At 36.0% G+C, this 7,420-nt stretch overlaps 1 pseudogene; it reads left to right on the top strand.

Annotated features, from left to right (window-relative positions):
• Nucleotides 1-222: 222 nt before the first annotated feature.
• Nucleotides 223-1,352, top strand: LOC113920841 (annotated as a pseudogene).
• Nucleotides 1,353-7,420: the final 6,068 nt, after the last annotated feature.

Below are 7,420 nucleotides of genomic sequence, written 5' to 3'. Positions count from 1 at the left end.
CCTTATGAATTCAATGAGATTCCAGTTGATAACTTAGAAAGATTTTTAAAACTATTTATGAAATATTGGATCTTAAAATATCCAAGACATTCATGAGAAAGAAGATTTGTCCTACCAAATATCAAGTCTAATTATAAAGCTATAATAAAAAAGATAAGGAAAGTAATAGATCTGCCAGGTGGTAGGGTCAGGGCTGCTAGAGAACACCCCTGCAGGGAGACCATGCTGAAGCCCCAGAAGAGGCTGGTTGGGGCTGCTGAGCCTGCTGGGCCAGCAATAAAGGGTCAGCAGGAAACTGTATCAACACTAAGAACCCAGCAGGGACATCAGCTTAAGTGGATAACTCCAGCCCTAGGAGAACCAGCCTCTAAAAAATGTGGGAAGAATCTAAACGGTTACTGGCTCATGAAAGTTAGAGACAAAAAAGCAGACCAGAGAAAGGTATAGATGTGAAGTTCAGTGCTGAGGACCTTAAAGCACAGCCCAAGTATACAGCATGATGGGAGGGTATTTGAAACTCCCAGGACAGACCCAGAATTCCCTTCCAACCATGAAGCTGGAGGAAGAAGCTTTCTTCTACCATGGCAACTGCACAGAGCCAGGCATCACAGGACTCATGAAGCTTGTGAAGGAGGCTTACCCAGACCACACTAAGTTTGAGAAAAACAATCCCCATTATGACCCATCCAGCAAAGAAGACAACACTAAATGGCCCATTGTGGATGTGCAGTTTGTTTCAATGATGAAGCATTTCATTACCCTGGCTGAGCTCAAAACCCATCACCAGCCCTTAAAAAATATGGCTTTCTTAGAGAGGCGGACCATAAAAGAGACTCTTAACTATAGAGAACAAACTGAGGGTTGCTGGAGAGGAGGGGGCGGGATGGTCTAAATGGGTGATTAAGGGGGGTACTTATTTTTTCTCAAAAATTTTATTTATTTATTTGAGAGAGAGAGAATGAGAGATAGAGAGCATGAGAGGGAAGAGGGTCAGAGGGAGAAGCAGACTCCCTGCTGAGCAGGGACCCCAATGTGGGACTCGATCTCGGGACTCCAGGATCATGACCTGAACCGAAGGCAGTCGCTTAACCAACTGAGCCACCCAGGTCCCCTAAGGAGGGTACTTGTGGTGAAAACTGGGTGTTGTATGTAAACTAATGAACAATGAATCACTAAATTCTATTCCTGAAACTAATATTACACTATGTTAACAACTTGAATTTAAATAAAACCTGAAACATTAAAGAAATATATATATGGCTCTTTTCACTTGCCAGAGACTCTCAATTTAGCCCCTGACCCTAGAGGAGTTTGATTTTACTTTGAACCTTGAGAAAAGGGAACCAAGTTAACTGGGACACTGTTGCTGGAATGTGCAAGAAGTTAGTTACTCCAAAGAAGTCAAGCTTTTATAAGATAAAAGGTGCGAGGAGGTTTGCTTGTTATGTGTACATAGGTGGTTTTCATGTACCCTTTTCAATAAACATTAATATAAAAAAAAGAGGGAAATAGAATGAATTAAGAACTTAAAAATAAACCTTTCAATCTATCATATCTTAATAAACAATGAAGTGGAAATAGTCATCATTTAGATTTACAGATCAGTGATTTCATTACATATAGTTTTAGAAAAGAAATGGAGCCATAATTCATGCCATACTTAAAAATCAAATACAAGTGACATCACCAAGATGAACACATCTTGGCTGTTCCTGACTTTGATCTCTGTCACAAAAACAGTTAACATCTACTGACAAACAAGATGCCACTGAAAGAATCTTAGAATACAGAGGTGAGGCTGATGCACCCCTACATCTCAGAGACCAAGACAGATTGCATCAGAGGGGTTCGAGAAGAGGCTATGCTTTAACCACATTGTCCTTCCCCCAGGCAATTCAGACCATGCAGAGAGAACTCCCCTGAGCCTTTAGTTCTTCCAGTGGGAAATGACAATCCAAGGGTAACAACCAGCCTCCCCCAGGCTAGGGGTCTCTTTGTGGGAGCCCCTACTCTGATCTTGCACCACAGGGAGTATAAGGGAATCTGTGGGGCCCAAGCAGAGGTCATATTTATATCAGATAGACTTTAAAAATGGGAAAGAGAGACAAAGAAAGCCAAAATATAATGATAGAGGGGTCAGTACATCAAGAAGTTATAACAGTTTTAAATATTTCTGTGTCCAATATTAGAGCACCTAAATACACAAAGCAAAACTAACAGAGCTAAAAGAAGAAATAAACAAAAGTACAGTTATAGTTGGGAATTTTGTTACCCCCCACTCATAACAATGGATAGACCACCCAGTCAGTGAAAAAATAAGGAAATTGTGGATTTGAACAACACTATAGATCAAAGGGACATAACAAACATATACAGAGCATTCTAACCAGCAACAGCAGAACACACATTCTTATCGGGTGCCCATGGAACATTTTCTAGGCTAGATCATGTTAAGCCATAAAACATGTCTTAGCAAATTCAAAATTGGAATTGTTCCAAGTATCATGTCTGACAACAATGGTACAAATCTAGAAATCAATAAAAGAGGAAAACTCAAAAAGTCATGAACACACGGAAATTAAACACCACTCCCCTGAACAACTAATGGATCAAAGTAGAAATTACATGGCAAATAAAAAAAAAAAATTTTTTTTGAGACAAACAAAAATGGAAAAACAACATATCAGAACTTATGGGATACAGCAAAAGCAGTTTTAAGAGAGAAATTCATAACAATAAACACCCACATTAAGAAGCAAGAAAGATCCCAAATACAACCTAACTTTATGTCTTGAGGAACTAGAAAAAGAACAAACTGAGCCTAAAGTTAGCAGAAGACAAGGGGGTGGTGGGAGGGGGAATTGGAGGAAGGTGGTCCAAAAGTACAAACTTCCAGTTATGCAACAAATAAGTCTAGGAATGAACGTACACCATAATGACTACTGCTAATGCTGCTGTATGATACATAGGGAAGTTGTAAGAGAGTAAATCCTAATGTAGCAAGGATATTTTTTTCCTTTTTCATTTCTTCTTTATTGTAACTAGATGAGAAGAAGAATGTTAGCTGAACCTATTGTAATCATTTCACAATAGTGAAATGTGCCTTAAACTTGTATAGTGATGCATGTCAGTTATTTCTGATTACAGTTGAAAAAAAAATCAAATACAGGAAGATGAAAATGTAAATATGAAAAATACTACTTTAAAATTTTGGAAAAAATGCAAAAGAATATCTTATGATATGAAGGAGGAACTAATTGTTTTACATGAGAGACAAAGAAATAGCCATAAGAAATAGACAAATTTGACTATATTAAAATTGAAAACTTCTGTTGACCTAAACACGTAATAAAACTAAAAGAAAATAACAGAATTAGAGAAACCATTTATAACTTACCAAATTAAAAAGTAGTGTTTATAATGTACTTTTAAAGCCCCACAATTTAGTAAGGTTAAGAAAAAGTAAGAGGAACATAGGCAAATGAAGAGACCAAACAATTTTTAGAAGCTGAAATATGAATTATCAATACATAAAAAGAATGGCTGAAACCCACTAGTAATTAAAGAAATAACTATTTTTAAAGCCAGAAGTCACTTTCAATTTTTCAGATTTGGTAAGAAAATATTTAAATCTACAAATATCAAGTATATTTGCTTATATATTGATGAGACTTTATTTTATTTTTATTTTATTTTTTTAATTTTTTTAAGATTTTTATTTATTTATTGAGAGAGAGAGAGAATGGTAGAGAGAGAGCATGAGAAGGAGGAAGGTCAGAGGGAGAAGCAGATTCCCTGCTGAGCAGGGAGCCCGATGCGGGACTCGATCCCGGGACCCCAGGATCATGACCTGAGCCGAAGGCAGTCCCTTAACCAACTGAGCCACCCAGGCACCCTATATTGATGAGATTTTAAATGCACACAACTAGTTTGGAGAGCACATTTGTTGATATCTAATGAAATTGAAGATGCATATACCTTATAGCTCAGGAATTTCACAACAATATACATAGAGAAATTTTCACTGTAACATAAGAAGAACTGCCCCAAAATGTCTGTTATAACATTGTCTGTAATAGCAAATATCATAATCAAGCTAAATTCCCACTAACAGCAGAACAAATATTTAAATTGTGCTTAAGCCAGCAGGCAGTTTTGGCATAGTGATCTAGCATGATTTTTTGGAGTTACTCTGCCAGCGTGTGAAATCCAGCTCTATCAACTTTGGGTAAATGTAACTCTATGCTTCAGTTTCTTCATTTGTAAAATGGAGGTAAGAATTGTGTCAGCTTCATGTTTTTTGTGTATAAAAAAATAAATGATTTATATAAATAGAATTCAGATATAATCAGATACATAGTGAGCTTATAATAATTATGAGCTAATATTAATATCAGTCATATGACAATAGACCATACAACAGATAAAATGAATCAACTCGAACAATATCTATCAATGTGAATGGATTTCAAAAAATCACATTTAAAACATTTTTAAAGAAAGATACATAAAACACATCATTTACAATAAATTTAAAACTTGAAAATGATACTATATATAATTAGTGAATATGTTCATTTATTATAAAAGTATAAAATCATGCATGGGAATTCATCTTAAACTGGAATATTTTATTAAAAATAAATAGACCTTGGGGCACCTGGGTTTCTCATTTGGTTAAGAGGCTGCCCTTGACTCAGGTCATGATCCCGATGTCCTGTGATTGAGCCCCTCATCAGGCTCCCTGCTCAGCGGGGAGTCTGCTTGTCCCTCTCCACTCTTTCCCTTTGCCTGCCCCTTCTTGTACTCTCTCTCTCTTTCTCAGATAAATAAAATCTTTTAAAACAATTTTTTAAAAAATTAAAAGACAGACCTAAGGACATGATGTACAAGTGTATATGAACACTGCTTGGCTCTTCTCTTTTTATCAATACTTGAAATACTTGGTAATTAAATATATCAGAGTGTTAACTTACTTTTTCCACCAAGAACTCAGCATTTCCCAGGCTCTTAATTTTAGTTCCCCTCATTATTCAATTTTTAGAAAGCTTCTATAGTTCTTAAAACTACAGTTTCATTTAATTATGTAGTATTCTTTGGTAATAATTAGACCTAGCCTATATGTTTTATGAATTGATTTTACAGTGTAAATATGCAATAATCCCATTACACAAATATTTATACATCTTAATTAATATAAATATTTTGATAACTAGAGAACATTGGCTACAGAAAGATCATTATTCTATCAAAAACAGAAACAAAAATAAGTAGTATAGGACATTCAAAACAAGAATTGAAAACTGGGGCATACTGCACAAATGGTGAAAGAATGATTTCCTTCAAGGCTTCCCATGGTGCCTGATCCTTGCCCATACTCTATCTCTTCTACATCTTCTCATTTTGGTTGCATTTCTGATAGACAAAATAGAGTCTCCATGGATCCTTCTCAGAACCTGTGATGAGGGCCTTGCATCATTCAGACAAGGAGTTAGCAACCATTTTCCATGATGAGCAAGATAGTAAATATTTGAGACTATGTGATCCATATGGCCTCAGTCACTATACTCAACTCTGGTTGTAGTACAGAAGACATAGGCATAGATGATATGCACATGAAAGGGCATTAGATCCAATAGGTGATTGGATGTTTCCAGCTCTGATTCTAAGTCTCTACAATGACAGTGTCAGTCTCTCACACCTTATCAGAGCCCAGTGAGAGGCTATTACTTTTCTCTTAAAAGATACAGGACAGTAGGTTGCAACAGTACTTTACTCCAAAAACCCAACAGTGTGTTGAGTTATTCCATTTCAGGAAGTAAATCTGTATCAGCTATTGCATTATTAACTAATGGTCCTATTAAGGACCAGAAAGAAAGTCTAACTGTTTCTAAACCTGTGCCAGTAGGATAGCAGCCTTTCTGGCCATGGAATAATCTCTGCAACAAACTTCTGACAGATTCTATTTCTTATTGCTATGGGGGAGAATAAATCAAACTATGATCCTTTTCAAGTAGTTGAAGTAGTTGAAGTAGTCATTTTTTATTATTTCTTGTTGTTCAGTGGAGCAACCTAAGGTTATTTTTGACTCCAAATAACCCCATTCATTGATCTCTAAGGACTCCATTGATGGTTGTCCCACCAGTGGCTTTAGTTAAGTTAGTGGTCCATGAGTTCATCCACAGCCTTGTACATGATTACAAAGGCTAGAAGCCTGTTCTTTCACTTGTTTCCTTCTCAGCCATACTCATCCTGTCATTGGTGTAATGTATTGGTGTAATGTATTCAGTGTAATGAAAATTGCCATGACAAAATGTAACACACTTGTATAGAATAAAAGAAAAACTACTAACCTTTCCAGATAAAAACAAATTGCTTCAACAGGTCTAAGTATATAAGGACCCAGATCGTTGCTTAATAGAGTTTATTACTGAACATTATAAAGGAAATAATGTGTTTCAGTACAGTTATTACATAATGATTGCAGCAATGGTTGAGATATCAGTAGTCTATATCAGTCTTTAGATTATATCTGTTCTTTGATTTGGTGGTGAGGGAAGTAAAGAGATGTTAATAAGCCACTCTTCTCCTAGATTTCTTTGTTTAATATGATAACCTCCTTACTTTCACCCGCATGGCTGGATTTAGAGTTTAGAAGTTGATTGAGGATTTGTGGGTTTAATTTGACTACCAATTAGTAGGTTTCTCATACTTGAAGTCAAAAAACTGTTGAGTAAAGGTTATCATTGTCTTCCCATATCTGGACATCACTCAGTAAAAATGCTATGCCCATAAAATAACAGCTATTATTTATTCTGCATTTACCATGAGTCAGATATGCACCTAAACAATTTATCTGTACTATCTAACAATTCTAGATATAGCCCTTTCTTGTTCTATTTCATAGCTGATAAGTCTGGGAATTAAAGATTTTCAGGGAAATATTAGAACTAGTTCTTATGATAAGCCTATTTTTTTATACCATCCCTATTAATCTTTTAGATGAAATAAAATCTGTTTTCTCTACTATTCAGACATGTGAGGAATATTGACTATAATAGATGTGTTAAAGAGAAACAAAATATGCCTCTAAAAGAACTAAGCATTTGTCAGTCCCTAGTCCAGCCCTTGGGACAATGAGTTCTCAGACATTTAGTCTGCATAATACCAGTTGAAATGTCAGTTGTGGGCTTATGAGTAGAAAAACAGATAGGAGAGAAAGAAGGGTCAATTAAACTAGTAAAACCTGATGTAGCAGCCAGATGGCTGACCTTTCTCTCAATATCATCTCAGAGTACCCAGATTCTAATGTGCTGGTTTACTGTCCCAATGGCAAGGCATTAGCATGGTTGGATCAGGCCACACCAAGCTGATGCACTTTCAAATTTTAAGCCAGCTGGAAAGAGACGCTCATTGTTCT

Source organism: Zalophus californianus, chromosome 3 (genome assembly GCF_009762305.2).
Source record: "Zalophus californianus isolate mZalCal1 chromosome 3, mZalCal1.pri.v2, whole genome shotgun sequence".
Classification (NCBI taxonomy): Eukaryota; Metazoa; Chordata; class Mammalia; order Carnivora; family Otariidae; genus Zalophus; species Zalophus californianus.
Note: the sequence above shows the minus strand (reverse complement) of the source record. Positions and strands in the feature narration are given on the sequence as shown.